The sequence below is a fragment of the Furipterus horrens genome, unplaced genomic scaffold (assembly GCF_987537825.1).
Source record: "Furipterus horrens unplaced genomic scaffold, mFurHor1.1.pri manual_scaffold_5, whole genome shotgun sequence".
NCBI classification, from domain to species: domain Eukaryota; kingdom Metazoa; phylum Chordata; class Mammalia; order Chiroptera; family Furipteridae; genus Furipterus; species Furipterus horrens.
Genome location: NW_028327175.1, coordinates 131,436,491 through 131,457,454, shown reverse-complemented (window position 1 = coordinate 131,457,454; position 20,964 = coordinate 131,436,491). Strand labels below are relative to the sequence as shown.

At 39.0% G+C, this 20,964-nt stretch overlaps 1 long non-coding RNA gene across 1 annotated transcript in view; it reads right to left on the bottom strand.

Annotated features, from left to right (window-relative positions):
* Positions 1-3,192: 3,192 nt before the first annotated feature.
* Positions 3,193-20,964, bottom strand: part of LOC150009845 (uncharacterized) — a 61,661-nt gene continuing 43,889 nt past the window's right edge. Inside the window, exon 3 of the long non-coding RNA XR_016511206.1 lies at positions 3,193-3,462. This is a non-coding gene — a long non-coding RNA (uncharacterized LOC150009845). The remainder of the gene's footprint in view (positions 3,463-20,964) is intronic.

Sequence of the window (20,964 nt, the reverse complement as noted above, 5' to 3'; positions counted from 1 at the left end):
AGATGAACCCTGAAGACATTATGCTAAATGAAATAAACCAGTCACAGAAGGAAAAATATGGTCTGATTTTACTGGTATGAGGTACTGTAACAAAAAATACCACAGACTGGGTGGTTTATCAACAACAGAAATTTATTCTCACAATCTGGAGGTTGGCAAGTCCAAAATCAAGATGACAGCAGATTTGGCATCTGGTGAGAGCCCGCTTCCTGGTTCATAGACTATTGTCTTCTCACTGTGTCCTCACACAGCAGAAGGGGAAAGAAAGTTCTCTGGGGTCTCTTTTAGAAGAATTCTCATCTTAGAGGGAATCCCATTCATGAAGGCTTCACCCTTATGACCTAATCATTTCCCAAAGGACCCACCTCCTAGTACTATCATATTGGGGATTAGGTTTCAACATAGGCATTTTGGGGGGGACACAAACATTCATTATATAGCACTGTATTCAAATTCACCTGTCCCTGGCTGGTTTGGCTCAGTGGATTGAGCGTCGGCCTGCGAGCTAAGTGTCGCTGGTTCGATTTCCAGTCAGGGCACATCAGAGAAGGAAAACTCTGATTCCAAAAAACCTCCGCTGCCTTGCGGCATACCTCTTCAGGGGAAAGGCTAAGGGAGTAAACCCCGACAGAAAATCCGGAGCCGGAGTCCCTAAGGCGGTTTGACGTTGTAGTCAACACCGGTAACTCCTGCGGCGCACCTGAAGCCAAGCTGTATTGACTCCGTCTTTCCCTTGGACCCTTCAGCTGCGAAGAGAGGGGGGGTCTGCTGCATGGGCAACAGCAGACCCTCCATATCACCCTGCCCAGGCTCTGTAGCTTCAGCTTCACTGGAGAGGACACTCCAGCATCATCGCAAGATGTCGATTCAACACGGGAGGAGACAGATATCGTGTCACTCCCGAGTCGGACTGCACAGCCATTCTCGGCGGTGCAGATAGACTCTTAAGAAGCTACACCATCGTCTCTCGAGACGGACGGCTGCCGACGATTCAAATTCATATGGACAGGAAATAGAATGGTGGTTTCCAGGGGACTGAGAGGAGGGGAAAATGGAAAATTATTGCTTAATGGGTAGAATTTTACTTTTGCAAGATACAAAGATGTATGGAGATGAGTAGAGGTTATGGCTGCAACAATGTGAATGTACTTAATACCATTGAGATGTATAATTTGAAATGGTTAACATGCTTCAGTCCTTGGTGTCTGCCTATATACTCTGTCTTTATCTACACACATCCTTGAGGATTTCGTTCACTCTCACAGTTTAAATGAGACCAATATACTAATGAAATACAAATGAAATACACTCCATTCTTGCATTTCCAGTTCTCTATAAGATAGCTCCAAATGTTGAATCTTAAAATGGAAAATCAAAAGGCAAACTCCTGATCCCCACCCCTACCCCCAGAAAATAAAAAAGCTCCCCTTGGATCTTCTGTCAGTTGCTTAGCCCCAAATCTCAGTTATCTTTGATGATCCTGCCTCTCTTACATTCCAGAATGATCTGTCATCAAATCCTGTAGGACCTGCCTTTAAAGTAAATTCAGAATGTAGCCACTTCTTATCACCTCCATCACTATCAGGCTAGTCCAAACCACCACCATCTCTCCTCAAATCATACATGAGCTTCCTCCATCTTCTCCCTGCTCTGCCTTTACATTACTCCCCCCTCAATCTAGTCACAACACAACAGCCAGAATCATCTTTTTAAAACTAAAGTAAAATTAATTACTTCTTGTTCAAAATCCCTCCATGCCTTTCCCTCTCAGAGTCCTTTAAATGGCCCAAATACTTACCATGGCCTGGAGTCCCTCGCCATCTGCACCTCCCTCCCCATGGCCTCCTCTACTCAGCACTTATTCTGGCTTTACCCACACTGGTCTCAGGTTCCTGTCTCCATATTTTCACAGGCTGTCTGTCCCCTTTTGCTTGGAATGTGCTCCCCCAGGTCTCCTCCTAGCTTGCTCCCTTATCAGCTCAGATCTCTCTTAAGCCACCTTCCTACTGACCACTGATTTAGTTGTCAGTAGTCTCCCTCCTCACCATCCCTACTCCCTTTCCTCTTCCTTGCTCTGTGTATTTCCAGAACACTAATCATTTTCTCTCATTTGATATATATTTACCTAGTTTATTTGCTTATTACTGTCTTCTTTCTCCCATTCTGTTCCATCCCTCACTAAACATAAGCTCCAAGCAAGCCAGGATCTTTTTCTGCTTTTTTCAGTGCTTGATGTCCACTGCCAAGACCAAGAGAAATTTCCCAGTAGATATTTGTTCAATAAAATGCATGGATAAATCATGTCTTTCTTCTACCTTATTTCCTATAATTTCTATTATTTTTTAAATTTTCACTTTGATCTGTGAGGATCCCTCATGTTGTACTCTTTCTCAGCCTCAAATTTGAGTCAATTTGTCACTCATTACCTCCGGTGAGTTTTGTTTTAATTTGCACCATTGTGTAATTTTTTTAATTTCTGAAAACACTTTCTAGATTCCTACTGCTTTTTTTTCATAATTGCCTACATTTGTGTCTAATCAAAGCAATATCTCCCAAACACCTACTGAAACTACAGACCAGAATTGTGTAATGACACTTCTGTTTTCTGCATTAACTGGGTGAAAGTCCTCTGATTGCCTGGCTAGGCCCCTCCACATGCTCTGTTGGATCACAGAGCTACCAGTGGTTCTTTGTGGCCCATCCACATTTATGAACAGAAGCCTTGATTAATCCACTTGGAGCCAGAAATCAAACATGGTGCTCCAGGTCCTTGCTTCCCACTCTGGCCTCACTGCCCACCTGCTTGATACAGGGGTGAAACAGATGGTCTTTAACCACCTTTCCAAATTCTGCAGTTAGTGAGTCATGAGTAACATATGTAACAGTATTTGATAGCCATTGGATAACTGTCTTATCACCAAGGTGATAATCAAGGTAATTCCACTGCCTCAGCATCACCACCACACAATATTCATAACGTACCTTTCCAAGCATGATATAAAAATCATAGTTAAAAATAAAATGATGCTTAGTGAGCACCACTGCATCCAGAGTTTTAGGTTTGTCCAGGGACACACTGCCTATTCCTCTAAGTTTAAATACTCACTGGGGAGTGTTCCAGTTATACATAGCTGTGGACCAAACAAACCCAAATTTAGTGGTTAAAAACCACAATTTTATTATATCTCACAATTTCTTGGCTCAGGAAATTTGGCAGTTTTGCTGGGTGATTCTTCTGTTCCATGTGACATTGCTGAGGTCACTAGGGGGTATTCAGCTGTTAGGTGTACTCTTTTGGAGAGACCAAGCTTGTTTCACTCACATATCTAGTAATTTGGAAGATGTGGGGAGACAGCTCAGCTGGCACTGTCAGGGCTCCTACATATGCACTTTTCATCATGATGGTCTCAGAGACTAACTGGACTTCTCCAATGGTGCATGAGGATTCCAATAGTTGGTGTTCTGGTAAAAAAACAAAAAAGAAAAGAAAAGAAAGGCAGAAACTGCATGGTCTTTTTTATGATCTAGTTTCAGAGTCATATAGCATCACTTTTGCTATATATTTTGGTTCATAGCAGCTCATTTATACTCAAGGGGTAAGGACATAGACACCACCTCTCAATGGAAAGAATATCAAAGAATTGGCAGCCATGTTTTTAAATCTCTGCAGTAAGCAATAATACCAAATAGAAAACTCTTTTAAAAATCTCTTTAAAAAGAAACTTTTAATAAAACAATTTGACCTTTCATATGCTTATGGGCTCAACATCACTAACCATCAGACAGATACAAATTAAAACCACAATGTAATGCCACCTCACCTTGGTCAAAATGGCCATCATTAACAAATCAACAAACAAGTGTTGATGAGGATTTGGAGAAAAGGGAATCTTAGTGCACTGCTGGTGGAAATCCAGACAGGTGTAGCCACTGTGGAAAACAGTATGGAATGTCCTCAAAAAACTAAAAATGGAAATGCCTTTTGATCCAGTGATTCTATTGATAGGATTATACCCGAAGAATCCTGAAACACCAATTCAAAATAATGTATGCACCCCTATGTTTATAGCAGCTCTATTAACGTTAGCCTAGTGCTGGAAACAGCCTAAGTGCCCATCATAGGATGAGTGGATCAAAAAACTGATACATTTACACAATGGAATACCATGCAGCAGAAAAAAGGGACTCCTGCCTTTTGCAACAACATGGAGGGAACTGGAGAGTATTATGTTTAGTGAAATAAGCCAGGCAGCAAAAGGCAAATACCATATGGTCTCACCTAATACAGGAAACTAATGAACAAAAGAAACAAATGAGCAAAATAGAACCAAAGGCATGTAAACAAACAATAGACTGACAGTGACCAGAGGGGAGTGGGGAAGGGGGAAGTGGGGAAAAAAGGGGAAGGGTCTAGTCAAGAAACTGGTATAAATGACCCATGGACATGGACAATTGGGTGGTTATTAACTGTGAATGGGGGGACATGGGAGAGCAATGGGGGGAAATGGGACAACTATAATAGAAAATAATTTTTTAAAGGAAGGAAAGACAGAAACGCTACTAAAAAGAAACAATTCAAAAGAAGTGGTTAGTTTGAGAGATTTATAACTTTAAGACCATAAGTGAGGGCATCAACAGAAAGGGTAGGTTGGAGTCTTACACTCAGAGCATTACAGAGAAAATTTCTCTGTGTGTATTACTCAGAAGATGTAAAAGTATACGTGATAGAGAGCCCAACATCAGCCTGGCTTAAAAACAACACACATAACTGGTGATCCAAGACTTAAGACAGCTTCAGAATTGGTTAACCCAGAGACTCTCCAAAGTTATGGAGTTCTAAGGTTTTGTCTTACTACCACAGTATTAGTTCCATCTGCTCCTTGAAACTGTGGTTTCAGTGCCTGTAAAAATTAGACTACCTAATTCTTCATTCATGCTTAGAGGAGTTCCCAGGATTTCAACATACATGATGCTGCACTGCTGCCACAGAGAGTTTGGCCAGGGCACAAACCGGTGCTGACCCATGGTAAGTCCTGGGATGAATGCTCATCTTCATCCCAAATGCTACAAGAACAAAAAGGGGGGAAATTCTAGAGATAATGTGGCCAATAATAGATACTGAATAGCTAATCACAATGTCTGGTCTCCCTGAGTGGGTTTTTTCAGGACAAAAACATTGGATGTTAATTAACTATGTTCACTACATCCTTTGATCCTTTGAGATAAATTTGCCACATGCAAGAGGGTCAATTCTGCCCAAAAGGTGGTCAGTGAACTATTCCATCACAATCATTTGCCAATCTCATTAAATATCCAGAGAAAGGTACTAGCTTCTCATGTGGTTTCTTTCAACCAGGGTTTTTGTGATGAGTACAATGAAAATACAGGTGGTCCCATTCCACTCAAAATGGAGATGTGGACTAGAAGGCCATGAGTTCATTGTACCTGGGGCTGATATCAGAAGGCCCAGTGCTGACCCAGGCTAGAAAGCACTCCATCCATCATATTCCCTAAAATTAGCAGGCCTGGTTTCATATATTACACAGCTCTAAATTCATTCTGACAGAACACTTTTCCAAGTCTGCGTTCTTCTCAAAGGTGAAAAAGTCTAAACATAAAATATTGCAATATTTCAACAAAATAAACAAAGGAGAGTTACGTGGAAAATCATGGAAATTTAATTTTAAATAACCTTATGCAGAATAAAGAATCTTCTAGGGCATTTTGTCTGGTTTAAATTAATAACTTATTAAATGATTAAAACACCATTTATATGAATCCCTCCCTTACTCTTCCTGATGAGAAAGGTCAAGGCAAGAGGATTCAAGGTGGTGGAGGAGTAAGTGGGAGCTACACTAACCTCCTCCCAGGACCACTCTGAATTTACAATTTCATTTTGGAGAAATCATATGGAATAACCAACTGAACACTAGCTTGAGAGAAGTCTTATAACCACGGAGAGACAGAAAAGGCCGCTACATCACAACGTAACCTATAGGAAGTGTGGAGATGTGAAAGGGCTGGCTGGGCTCCCATGGGTAATAGCTGAAGGGTCTGAGAAATAGCTCAGCGGCCAAAGGTTCCCACTGATAAAGGCAGGGTCAAAACCCCCAGCTGGGCTTCCCAGCCTAAAGCAACAGAGTGGAAAGCAAAATAGTATCCAGCTGTGAAAAGAGAAAAGCCACAGGATTTCTTGCTAGCCAGAGAGAAACAGCTGGAAAAAAAGAGCACTTAAGCGGATCACCTATAAAAATATTTTGGCCCCCACTTAGCCTGGCCTCAAGCAGAGGGAAAGCAGAGAGAACTAGAGACACTTGGGGAGAATTTGGTGAGGTGGCTTTCAGAAGAGAACTGGGGGAGCAGCCGACTGGGACCCAGGGCGGACTCATTCCCAATACTGCAGGCAGACCATTCCCCAATGAGTGGCATCAGCCTGAGGGGAAGCAAAAGCCCTGCCTACAGGAATTAAGCTGCCACACCCACAGTCCTTAAGCCTGACAGCTAATCACAGATTGAATAGATTAACAACTAAAGGAGACAGACGAAAGCAGTCAATCCCTGGTAGTCTCCAACAGACTGCGTAGGGCCAGACTGGTACACAATCTGATGCCACCAGGGGCAGATCCAGGAAGTGCAGATCAATCTAAGAAGCATCAACAAAAAAGAAGAGTCACAAAAAAGGGGAGACAAAGAAACAACGCCCCCAACAAAAAAAAGGAAGAATCCCCGGAAAGAGTGGTAAATGAAATAGAGGGAAGTAAACTATCAGATATGGAATTCAAAACATGGATTATGGAGAAGCACAGTGAGCTGAGCGAGGTGAAGGAAAACTACAAAGAATTCCAGGGAAACTACAAGGAACTTACTGAGAATTACACCAGCATGGAAAAGGGCATAGAAACTATCAATAAGAGCCAGGAGGAAATGAAGAATACAATTTCTGAATTGAAGAACACAGTAGAAAAAATTAAAAGCAGGCTAGAGAAAGAAGAAGATTGGATCAGCGAGCTGGAGGACAATGTAGACAAAAACTCCCAGACAGTGCAACAAAATGAAAAAAGACTGAACAAGAATGAACAGGTTTTAAGACAACTGCAGGAAAACATGAAACCTAATAATATTTGTATCATAAAAATACCGGAAGGAGAATGAGAGGAGCAAGGGATAGAAAATCTGTATGAAAAACTAATGACAGCATACTTCCCTAACATGATGAGAGAAAGAATCACACAAGTCCAGGATCACAGAGGGTCTCAATGAAGTAGAACCCCAACGTGCCCACTTCAAGAAACATCATAATTAAAATGGCAACATTCCAAGACAAAGAGAGAATCCTAAAAGCAGCAAGAGAGAAACAACTAATAACATACAAGGGAGCTGCGATAAGGCTATCATCAGATTTCTCAGCAGGAACACTACAAGCCAGAAGGGAATGGCAAAAAAATATTCCAAGCAATGAAAAACAAAGGCCTACAACCAAGAATACTCTACCCTGCAAGGCTCTCATTCAAAATGGAAGGTAAAATAAAGACCTTCCAAGACAAAAAAAAAAGGCTAAAAGAATACATCTTCACCAAACCAGCATTGCAAGAAATGATAAAGGGTCAGCATTAAAAAGATGAAGAAAAAGAAAAACCAAAAATTAAAAAAAATAAAAGCAAAAAAAAAAAAAAAAAAAGAACATGAAGAAACAGAGAGAGACAGAGAGGAACACAAGTATAAATGGGGAAAATGACAATGAATAAGTACCTATCGGTAATAACCTTAAATGTAAATGGGTTAAATGCTCCAATCAAAAGACATAGGGTAGCTGAAAGGATTAGAAAGCATGACCCACATATATGCTGTCTACAAGAGACCCACCTTAGAACAAAAGATCTACACAGACTGAAAGTGAAGGGATGGAAAAAAGTATTTCAAGCAAATGGACATGAAAAAAAAAGCTGGTGTAGCAATACTTCTATCAGAAAAAAACAGATTTCACAGCAAAGGCCATAAAAAAGACAAAGAAAAACATCTCATAATACTTAAGGGAAAAATCCATCAAGAAGATATAACGCTTGTACACATATACGCACACAACTTAGGAGCACCAAAATATGTAAGGAAAATTTTGAAAGACTTCAGGAAGGATATGGACAGCAACACACTCATAGAAGAATAATTTAACACCCCATTGTCAACAATAGACAGGTCTTTGAAGCAAAGAAACAACAAGGATACTGAGGCATTGAACAACACTATAGATTAAATGGACTTAGTTGAGATATATACAACTTTTCACTCCAAAGAAGCAAAATGTACATTATTTTTGAATGTGCATAAAACATTTTCAAAGGTAGACCACAGGGCAGTACACAAAACAATCCTCAACGAATATAAGAAAATTAAAAATATGTCAAGCATCTTCTCAGATCACAACGGCTTAAAATTGGAAATCAACCTTAAGGAAAAAAATCGAAAATATTCAGTCTCATGTACAATTAATAACATGATATTATATAATGAATGGGTTAACAATGACATCAAGGAAGAAATTGAAAAGTTTCTGGAAACAAGTGATAATGAATACACAAAAACCCAAAACCTATGATACAGCCAAAGCACTTCTGAGAGGAAAGTTCATAGCAATACAGGCCTACCTAAAAAAGCTAGAAGAATCTCTAATAAAAATTTTAACCCTACAGCTACAAGAACTAGAGGAAGAACAACAAGCAAAGCCCAGAGTGAATAGAAAGAAGAAATTCATTAAGATCAGAGAAGAATTAAATAACATAAAGACTAAAAAAACAATTCAAAATATCAACAAAAGTAGGAGCAGTTTCTTTAAAAAGATTTTTAAAGATTGACTAGCCTTTACCCATGCTCATGAAGAGATAAAGAGACAGGACCAAAATAAACAAAATCAGAAACAAAAGAGGAGAAATAACAACCAATACCACAGAAATACAAAGGATTGTAAGAAATTATTATGAAGAACTGTATGGAAAGAAATTTGACAACCTAGATAAAATGGACAAATTCCTGGAAACATATAATCTTCCAAGTCTGAATCAAGAGGAAGCAGAAAGTCTGAAGAGACCAATAACAACTAGTGAAATTGAAGCAGTAATAAAAAAACCTCTCGGCACACAAAAGCCCTGGATCAGATGACTTCACAGGTAAATTTTACAAAACATTTAGAAAAGAACTAACTCTTATTCTGCTCAGACTATTCCAAATAATCCAAGAAGAGGGAAGACTCCCAAACTCTATGAAGCCCGTATTACCCTAATTCCAAAACCAGGTCAAGACACAAAAAAGAAAAAAAACTGCCGGCCAATATTGCTGATGAACATAGATGCTAAAATCCTCAACAAAATATTGACAAACTGGATCAAGCAGCACATCAGAAAGATTGTACACCGTGATTAAGAGAGATTAATCCCAGGCATGCAAGGATGGTTTAATATTCACAAATCAATAAAAGTAATACACCACATAAACAAAATGAAAGACAAAAACCACATGATTATATCAACAGATGCAGGAAAAGCATTTGATAAAGTACAATCCCCATTTATAATAAAAACTCTCAGCAAAATTGGAATAGAGGGAGGACACTTCAACACAAGAAAGGTGACATACGAGAAACCTGAAGCCAACATCATACTCAATGGAGAAAAACTGAAAGCATTCCTCCTGAGGTCAGGAACAAGACAAGAATGTCCACTCTCGCCACTCCTATTCTACATAGTCTTGGAAGTTCTAGCCAAAGCAACCAGATAAGAAAGAGAATAAACAGCATACGAACTGGAAAAAAGAAAGTGAAACTGTCATTATTTGCAGAAGACATGATAGTGTACATAGAAAAACCTATAGACTCCACAAAAAAATTACTAGACCTAATAAGTGAATTTGGCAAAATAGCAGGGTACAAAGTTAATATTGAAAAATTGAGGCATTTTGATATGCCAACAATAAAGTTTCAGAGATAGACACTAGAAGAAAAATCCCATTTACCAGAGCAACAAGAAAAATAAAGTACCTAGGAATAAACTTAACCAAGGAGGTAAAAGACCTGTACTCAGAAAACTACATAACACTAAAGAAAGTAATTAAGAAATATACAAATAAATAGAAGCATATACCATGTTCATGAATAGGAAGAATCAACATCATTAAAATGTCCGTACTCCACAAAGCAATTATAGATTCAATGCAATCCCTATTAAAATACCAATGACATATTTCACAGACGTAAAACAAATATTTCAAATATTTATATGGAAGCAAAAAAGAGCCTGAACAGCCACAGAAATCTTGAAGAAGAAGAACACAGTAGGAGGAATCACAATACCTAATATCAAACTATACTACAAGGCCATGGTAATCAAAAGAGCTTAGTACTGGCATAAGAACAAACATACAGATCAATGGAAAAGAATAGAGAACCCAGAAATAAACCCAGATCTATATGGTCAACTAATATTTGACAAAGTGGTAAGGAACATAAAATGGAGTGAGAAGAGCCTCTTCAACAAATGGTGTTGGGAGAAATGGACAGGGACATGCAAAAAAATGAAACTAGACCACCAACTTACACCATAGACCAAAATAATCTCAAGATGAATCAAAGACTTAAATAGAAGCCGTGGCACCATAAAAGTCCTGGAGAAAAACATAGGCAGGAAAATTTTAGATATCCCATGTACCAACATTTTTACTGATATATCTCCTAAGGAAAGGAGAAAAAAAGCAAAGAATAAACAAATGGGGCTACATCAAACTATAGAGTTTCTGCTCAGCAAAATAAAACATCACCAAGATGAAAAGGGAACCAACCATATGGGAAACTATATTTGCCAATGATGCCTCAGACAAGGGATTGATCTCCAAAATATATAAAGAACTTATACGACTCAACACAAAGAGCACAGAAAACCCAATTAAAAAATGGGCAAAGGACCTGAACAAACACTTCTCCAAAGAGGACATACAGAGAGTCCATAGACATATGAAAGAATGCTTGACATCACTAGCCATCAGGGAGATGCAAATAAAAACCACAATGACATACCACCTCAGACCAGTCAGAATGGCCCTAATCAACAAATCAACAAACAAAAAGTGATGGAAAGGATGCAGAGAAAAGGGAACCCTGGTGCACTGCTGGTGGGAATGCAGACTGGTGCAGCCATTATGGAAAAAAGTTTGAAATTTCCTCAAAAATCTAAAATTGGAACTGTCTTGTGAACGAGCAATTCCATTACTAGAATTATATCAGAAAAATCCTGAAACACCAATTCAAAATAACCTATGCACCCTAAATTGATAGCAGCACTATTTACAATAGCCAAGTGCTAGAAACAACCTAAGTGCCAGTCTGTAGATGAGTGGATCAAAAAACTGTGGTACATTTACCCAATGGAGTACTATGTAGCAGAAAGAAAGACGGAACTTCTTGAAAACAGAAAACACATGTTAATTTATGCAACATAACCCACAAACAAGTCTCTAAATCTGTGAGACTGTCTTATTAAAATGACATCCAGTTGCAAGGCATTTGACATTTTTCTTGCCTGTAAATTAAGCATCTTTGATGATGCCACAGACCTAGTTTAACTTTCAAATGAAAACAAACTTTAAATGAAAAGAAAATTTAAAGATGGTTAGCTGCACTACTTTATAGTCTATCACTGAGTATTGTGATTTTCCTTGAATCACAATTTTTCTCCTTAAGATTACCCTCCTTGTCATTAAAGGGACTGCATTAGGTCCATCTTTAATTTATCCTGTTCATTTGCATAAACACAACAAGAGCAGCAAATGATCTCTTATGATCTTTAAGTCTGCTTTGCTGGAACTTACACAAGGGACATTTAGGGTGACCTTCAATCTGCAGTTCAGGGCACAGAACCTATGCCACATACCTGCCATTCAGGCTTGCCTGTAAACACCTGTATTTCCCAAGCCCTTCAGGTTTTCCATTATGCCTTAAGGTCCCTTCTAACCATCTTTCAAGAAAGCAACCTTTATTCCTTCCCTGGAAAGATTGCCATGGACCGCACATCCAACCTAGGTACCAGACCTTTTTGCTCGTAGGTTTTTATTACCTTCGACAGTCAATGCCAGTTCATCAGGGCTTTTTGGTAACAACCTGAGCCCAAACATGTCTCCTTTAGGCATGACATTCCAGTCAAAGTTTTGGTCAACAAAACCTCTATTAACAACTGGTCTTATTAGTTTTATGCAAAGAACGTTATGTCATTACTTATTTCTTCAGAATGCCAAATTCTGGAGGGCTCAGGTAGGGAGAAAAATACAGTGTGAAGGAGAATCCTTGTCCTTTTAATATTCATTAGAATTGCATTTCCATTACTTATATTTTCTTTTTTCTCCACTAAAAAAAAAAAAATTCGTTTGTTTTCTATTACATTTGTCCCACTTTTTTCCCTCTTGCTTCCCCGCACCCTGCCTACCCCTTCTCCTACAGTCAGTCCCCACCCAGTTGTCTATTCCCATGGGTCATATATACATGTTCCTTGATCAGACCCTTCCCCTTCTTACCCCAATCTCTCCCTCCCTATCCCCTCCTTGTCACTGCTAGTCTATTCCTTGTTTACATACTTCTGGTTCAATTTTGCTCATTTGTTTGTGTTGTTCATTAGTCTCCGGTTTCAGGTGACAGCATAGCGTTTTTTTTTTTTTATTGCCTGGCTTATTTTGCTCAGCATAATTGTCTCTAGTTCCATCCATGCTGTTGCAAATGGTAGAAGTTCCGTCTTTCTGCTACATAGTACTCCACTGGGTAAATGTACCACAGTTTTTTGATCCACTCATCTACAGACTGGCACTTAGGTTGCTTCTAGCACTTGGCTATTGTAAATAGTGCTGCTATGAATATAGGGTGCATAGGTTATTTTGAATTGGTGTTTCAGGATTCTTCAGATATAATACTAGCAATGGAATTGCTGGTTCAAAAGGCAGTTCCATTTTAGATTTTTGAAAAAATTCCAAAATGTTTTTCATAGTAGCTGCACCAGTCTGCATTCCCATCAGCAGTGCACCAGAGATTCCTATTCTCTGCATCCTCACCAGCACATCTTGTTTGTTGTTTTGTTCATGATGGCCATTTCTGACTGGTGCGAGGTGGTATCTCATTGTGGTTTTCATTTGCGTCTCTCTGATGGCTAGTGATGTTGAGCATTCTCTCATATGTCTATGGGCTCTCCGTATGTCCTCTTTGGAGAAGTGTTTGTTCAGGTCCTTTGCCCATTTTTTAATTGGATTGTCTGTCTTCCTCGTGTTGAGTCGTATAAGTTCTTTATATATTTTGGAGATCAATCCCTTGTCTGAGGCATCATTGGCAAATATAGTTTCCCATATGGTTGGTTCCCTTTTCATCTTGGTGATGTTTTATTTTGCTGAGCAGAAACACTTTAGTTTGTTTTAGTCTCATTTGTATATTCTTTCCTTCATTTTCTTTGCCTTAGGAGATATATCAATGAAAATGTTGGTACATGGGATATTTGAAATTTCCCTGCCTATGTTTTCCTCTTGGACTTTTATGGTTCCACGGCTTACACTCACCTGAGTTTATTTTGGTATACAGTGTAACTTGGTGGTCTAGTTTCATTTTTGGCATTTCCCTATCCAGTTCTCCCAACACTATTTGTTGAAGAGGCTCTTTTCACTCCATTTTATGTTCCTTCCCAATTTGTCAAATAATACTTGACCATATAGACCTGGGTTTGTTTCTGGGCTCTCTTCTTTTCCATTGATTTATATGTCTGTTCTTATGCCAGTACTAAGCTCTTTTGATTACTGTGGCCTTGTAGTATAGTTTGATATTAGGTATTGTGATTCCTCCTATGGTGTTCTTCTTCCTCAAGATTGTTGTGACTATTCGGGCTCTTTTTTGGTTCCATATAAATATCTGAAGTATTTGTTCTATGTCTGTGAAATATGTCATTGGTATTTTAATAGGGATTGCATTGAATCTATAATTGCTTTGGGGAGTATGGACATTTTAATGATGTTAATTCCTCCTATCCATGAACATGGTATATGTTTCCATTTATTTATATATTCCTTAATTTCTTTCTTCAGTGTTATGTAGTTTTCTGAGTACAGGTCTTTTACATCCTTGGTTAAGTTTATTCCTAGGTACTTTATTTTTCGTGTTGCTCTGGTAAATGGGATTTTTCTTTTAGTTTCTATTTCTGATATTTTATTGCTGGTATACAAAAATGCCTTCGATTTCTGAATATTGACTTTGTACCCTGCTATTTTGCCGAATTCACTTATTAGGTTGAGTAGTTTTTTCATGGAGTCTATAGGGTTTTCTATGTACATTATCACGTCATGTGCAAATAATTACAGTTTCACTTCCTTTTTTCCAATTTGGATGCCTTTCATTTCTCTTTCTTGTCTGATTACTGTGGCCAGAACTTCCAAGACTATGTTGAATAGGAGTGGAGAGAGTGGACATTCTCATCTTGTTCCTGATCTCACGGGGAATGCTTTCAGTTTCTGTTCATTGAGTATAATGTTGACTTCATGTTTCTTGTATATGGCCTTTATTATGTTAAGGTATGCTCCCTCTACTCCCATTTTGCTCACGGTTTTTTTTTTTTTTAATCATAAATGAGTGTTGTACTTATCACAAGCTTTTCCTGCATCTATTGATATTATCATGTGATTATTTTCTTTCATTTTGTTTATGTGGTGTATTACATTTATTGATTTGCATCCTTGGGGAGAATCCCACCTGATCGTGGTGTGTAATCTCTCTAATGTGTTGTTGGATCCAATTTGCCAATATTTTGTTGAGGATTTTAGCATCTATATTCATCAGCGTTATTGGCTGGTAGTTTTTTTTCTTTGTTGTGCCTTGACCTGGTTTTGGAAAAAGGGTAATACTGGCTTCATAAAACGAGTTTGGGAGTCTTCCCTCTTCTTGGATTTTTTGAAATAGTATGAGACGGATAAGATTATTTCTTTCCTAAATGTTTTGTAAAATTCACCTGTGAAGCCATTTGGTCCAGGGCTTTTGTGTGCCGGGAGTTTTTTTATTATTGTTTCATTTTCATTGGTTGTTATTGGTCTGTTCATGCTTTCTGCTTCTTCTTGATTCAGTTTTTCAAGATTATATGTTTCCAGAAATTAGTCCATTTCATCTAGGTTGTCAAATTTCTTGTAATAAGGTTATTCGTAATAATTTTTTACAATCCTTTGTATTTCTGTGGTATCGGTTGTAATATCTCCTCTTCAATTTCTGATTTTATTTATTTGGGTCCTCTCTCTTTTTTTCTTAATGAGCCTGGTTAAAGGTTTGTCAATTTTGTTTATCTTTTCAAAGAAACTTCTCCTACTTTTGTTGATTTTTTTGAATTGTTAGTTTAGTCTCCATGTCATTTAATTCTGCTCTGGGCTTTGCTTGTTGTTCTTCCTCTAGTTCTTGTAGTTGTAGGGTTAAGTTTTTTATTAGAAATTCTCCTGTCCTTTTTAAGGTAGGTCTGTATTGCTATGAACTTTCCTCTAAGGACTGCATTTGCTGTATCATAGTTTTTCAGTTGTTGTGTGTTCATTATCATTTGCTTCCAGAAACTTTTTGATTTCTTCCTTGATGTCATTGTTAACCCATTCATTATTTAATAGCATGTTATTCATTCTTCATGAGTTTGAATGTCTTTGGGTTTTTTCCTTGAGGTTCATTTCCAGTTTTAAGCCAATTTGATCTGAGAAGATGCTTGATATAATTTCAATTTTCTTGAATTTGTTGAGGCTTGTTTTGTGTTCTACCATGTGGTCTATCTTTGAAAATGTTCCATGTGCACTTGGAAAGAATGTATATTTTGCTTCTTTGGGGTGAAAAGTTTTACATATATCAACTAAGTCCATTTGACCTAGAGTGTTGTTCAATGCCTCAATATCTTTGGTGTTTCTTTCCTTCGAAGATCTGTCCATTGTTGACAATGGGGTGTTAAAGTCCTCTACTCTGAGTGCATTGTTATCTATATCCTTTCTGAAGTTTTTCTGAAATTTTCTTACTTATTTTGATGCTCCTCTGTTGGGTTCATATATGTTTATAAGGGTTATATCTTCTTGATTGGTTTTTCCCTTAAACATTATGAAATGTCCTTCTTTGTCTCTTTTATGACCTTCTCTGTGAAATCTGTTTTGTCTCATATAGGTATTATTAACCGAGCTTTTTTTTTCATGTCCATTTGCTTGAAATACTTTCTTCCATCCTGTCACTTACAGTCTGTGTAAATCTTTTGTTTTGAGGTGTGTGTCTTGTAGATAGCATATATGTGGGTCATGTTTTCATGTCCATTCTGCTACCCTATGTGTTTTAACTGGAACATTTAATCCATTTAAATTTAAGGTTATTTTTGATAGGTGTTTATTCATTTATCTTTGTACTTGTGTTCCTCTCCTTCTCTTTTTTTCTTCTTTTGCTTAAGGCATTCCCTTTAGCATCTTTTGCAATATACCTCCATCAAGAGGTGTATTCTTTTAGTCTTCCTTTTTCTGAGAAACTCCTTATTTCACCTTCCATTTTGAAAGAGAGCCTTGCTAGGTAGAGTAATCTTGGTTGTAGGCCTTAGTTTTACTTCGCTTGAAATATTGTTTGCCATTCCCTTTTCGCTTGTAGTGTTTCTGTTGAGAAGTCAGTTGATAGCCTTATCGGAGCTCCCTTGTATGTTATTTGCTGTTTTTCTCTTGCTGCTTTTAGGATTCTCACTTTGTCTTTGAATGTTGCCATTTTAATTATGATGTGCCTTGGAGCGGTCCTTCATGGGTTCCTCTTCATTGGGACCCTCTGTGCTTCCTGGATTTGCATGACTTTTTCTCTCATCAGGTTAGGAAAATTTTCTGTCGTTACTTTTTCAATCAGGTTTTCTATTCCTTGGTCCTCTTCTTCTCCTTCTTGTATCCTTATGATTTTAATGTCGTTTAGTGTCATGTTGTCCTGCAATTCTCTTAAGCTCTCTTCATTCTTTTTAAATAGTTTTTATTTTGTTGTATTGTCTTGGAATATTTTTCTACATTGTCCTCTAACTCACTGATCTGATACTCTGCTTCATTTAGCCTGCTTTTCATTGATTCTACTGTGTTCTTTAGTTCAGAAATTGTATTCTTCATTACTTCCTGGTTCTTCTTAATAGTTTCTTTGTCCTTTTTTATGCTGAATAGTTCCTTTGTCCTTTTTTATGCTGGTGTAGTTCTCCATAAGTTCCTTGCAGCTTCCCTGCAATTCTTTGTCATTTCTGGATCCACCCCTGGCAAAATTCCATGGGTTTCAAATCTTTTCTTGTTGGCTGGCTATGGGGAGATCCAGCTTGATTTTGGGGTTGCTAGTCTCTTACTCGTGGGCCTACCACCACTCTGCTGTGAGCCATGTTTAGTTGAGTCCCATCCTGCAGCACCCTCAGCCCTCCTCAGGCTTGTCCAGCAACGTTGTTGTGCTGGTGGGCCAGTGTGCACATGCCAGTAATCCCTGCTCTGCCTCCAGTTCTGTCTTTATTCCCGAGCTACAGTCCCTGCGTTCACATCTCTGCCTATACACCTGTACACACCACCTGCCAGCCTGGGATCCCCACCGAGTCTGAAGTTCCGCCGCAGCTTTCTCATATGGGACCCTCTCCATGGCTCAGAACTGCCCCTTTGTTCAGTAGGGCCCTGGTGTGATTGCTTAATGCTCCAGGGCATACGCCACCTGCCCTCCTTGGGTCCCCACCGAGTCTGCAGTTCTGCCACAGTTTTCCTGTATAGGCCCCTCTCCATGGCTCAAATCTGCTCCTTTGCTTAGTGGGGCCCTGGCACGAGTGCCGCGAGCACCCAGAGTGCAGCGCTTTCAGTCCCAGGTTTCAGCCAAGGGGGTCCCCACCTAGACTCAGTTCATACAGTTTCTCCCAGTTCGGGTTGTTCACTGTCCTCCCACACCTCCGGCCTTTTCAGCCAAACCCTCTCATTGACTCCCTGTGAGACTTCACTGGTCAGTGCACCCTGGCAGGGGGAAGCCTCCAAGCAGCTCCTGGCTAATGAGCTTGTCAGCAGTTGCCCACCTCGAGTGCAGTACCGTAGATGCACCAGTCCAGGAGGCCCAGCGACTCAGTCTGGAGTGCAAGGCCAAACTTTCTGCCCTCCTTCACGCTGCTCCCACATTGCCTTCCCTGTTAGCACTGTCTGAAATACACTCTCACTCATTCCTCTCCATGTTTGCATTCCAAGTCCTTCCATGATGGGAGCGAGCAGACAACACCGCTACCTACTCCACTGCCATCTTCCCACCTCTGCTGCCTGATCATTTTTAATATTATGTCTTGAAATAATATTTTAATATATTTGGTTAAATAAAATATTTTTTAATTAATTTTACCTACTACTGGAAATATTTAAATTATATATACAGCTCACATTAATGTTCACTGGATAGCACTTTGCCAGTCATATTTAACTCTGAAATGAATTGTTTTGTGTTTCTTTCCTGTGACCTGAATCGAGCCCTGTGACAAAAAAAAAAAGAAGGAAAGAGAAGAGGAGAAGGAGAAGAAAAAGAAGAAAGGAGAAGGAGAAAAAGAAGAAGAAGAGGAGGAGGAGGAGGAGGAGGAAGGGGAGGAGGAGGAAAGAAGAAGGAGAAGGAGAAGAAGAAAGGAGAAGAAAAAGAAGAAAGGAGAAGAAAGAAGAGTAAAGGATGTAATGTAAAGAATCACCATTAGGAGTACATTATACCAGACTGAACTTCAAGAAAGACAGAAGGTGTTGTATGAGGGACATAGGTATACTTAGGTGAGCAGGTGGCGTGGGAGACTTGTGAGCTGTATTTTAGCTACAGGAGGGGTTCTTGTGTGAAGATCAAATAACCCAGCACAATCAGGATGCCTCCCTCACTACAAAGGATTGTCCAAGTTTGGGATGTGCTGGTTACTGAATGCTGGCTACATGCAAACTGCTCTAATATGGCTGGATTCACAGAGGTTTGCAGTTGTTCCATAACATTGACTTTCCCTTCCTGCTCATCACAACCTTCACTGCACTGCCGAATCCTAGAGCATGGGAGATAAGGTAATGCCTACGCTGATACTCCCAGGCCCTGTGCTCTGCAGCCCCTGAGCACTGCAGCCCTGACTCAGAAATCTGTGCTCACACTGAGGCCAAGACTGGAAGGAAAGACACAGGAAGGAAAGTAACAGTTTCAGTATACTAAAGGATATGGGAAACCACTGCAGGTGCAACAATAGGAGGCAAATTAGCATCAGGTTGGCAAGAGGGACTCATTACAGAATTTAACTGAAAAAGATGAAAAAGTTTGTTGGAATCCCAGTGGTGCGTGCCAATGTGACACTTCTGCAAGAGGGGAGACTGCTACAGACTACCAGAAAGGGGGGTCTAGTGAGACTTCTAAATCCTTCCTCTAGATGTTGAATTTCACTATATACCCATTTCTAGCTTCCATTTCATTTCCAAATTCCCTGACCCTATCATGCTGTAATGTCATGATTGATTTTCATTCATCTTTCCACATGAAAACTAATAAGTCATGAAGTATTTACTGATTACTTGTAAGCCATAGAACATGCATATAATGTGAATGCATTACAAAAACTATAGCCATTCAAATGTACAATATTTCAGTGTCAGTTAACCTAGTTACATCCTGAGATATATAAAAAATATTACTTACATTCTATTTGTCAAAGTAAATGAAATTGTACAAAATATTGCAGTTGTCATGGCAGCCATGCTAAACTAGATTGCTTTTACTTAAATAAAACAGTTAAGGGTGGAATGATAGTACATCTCCTCCATCTCAGTCTTTGAAATCATCCTCAAAAACTTGCCAAAGTAGTTTTCTCATCTTGTAGATTTTCATCTTTATCACAATTTACTCAAAACCACATTTGCAGTGGGGTGCACTTATAAGGTATGAAGAGCTTTACTGCATGCCTTTCCTACATGACTTTCTAGCATAATTGCAAAGTGGGTCATAATGGAAACTCAAGTTCAGATACATTTGTCTCCCATCCTCTAATGGCATCTCTCCAGATTTCTTGCTCTCTCTAGGACACCATGACACCCTTAACACTTCCACATAGGCATTCAAATATTAGAAGAGACTTTTCAAACTAAAATCACTCTGATCCTTCCACTATTCCCCATGATTCTGAATATTTTATGTACCTCAGTCACCTTCTAGTGAGCTTTCCTAACCCACCTCCCACCCCAGTTTCTACTATTATTAATCTAATTGTCATCCACTCCATGTCTTTATCCAATTTATTGAAAAGAATGAGGAGTAGAATGGAAGTCAGTACAGCTATGGAGTCTGGAATTCCTAGGTTCCAGGACCAGCTCTGCCACTACAATTGCTGTGATTAGCATCAATTTACTAAAAAAAAAAAAAAGCTGGGCCTCAGTTTTCACACATATAATAAGTGGAAAATTATCTGTGCTCCCTTTCATAAAAGTGGGGATACAGAGATGGTGCAACTAAGAAAATAGCCATACTTGGCAGAGGCAAGACATGATTTTGTCTGGAGAGAAGACAAATTCAAATTCTGGTGCACTGCAGGAAAGGTGGCATTGTGTAGTGTTAAAAGCAGGGACTCTGGAAACAACAACCCTGGGTTCAAGTCCTAGGGCTTCTTAGGTTTTCTCTTCTGTTCACAAGGATAGCAAGAGTACCTTTCACACTTTAAAAAGCTGCCTCAAGAATTCTGACCAAAATCCCTGTTAAAACAATACCCAATCTTTTAGAGATAATTTGTTAGTGGAAGGGCTACCTATAATTCCAATAATCTTAAGTACTTGGACAGGCTTACCTCTCAAGGATTTGTTTATTTATTCATTCAAAAAATGTGTTGAGTATGGTGCCAGGTACTAGATTTACCAGGAGGATCACATTAATTTATATAAATATCACTCTGGCTTGTGTGGCTCAGTGGATTGAGCACTGGCCTGAGAACCAAAGGG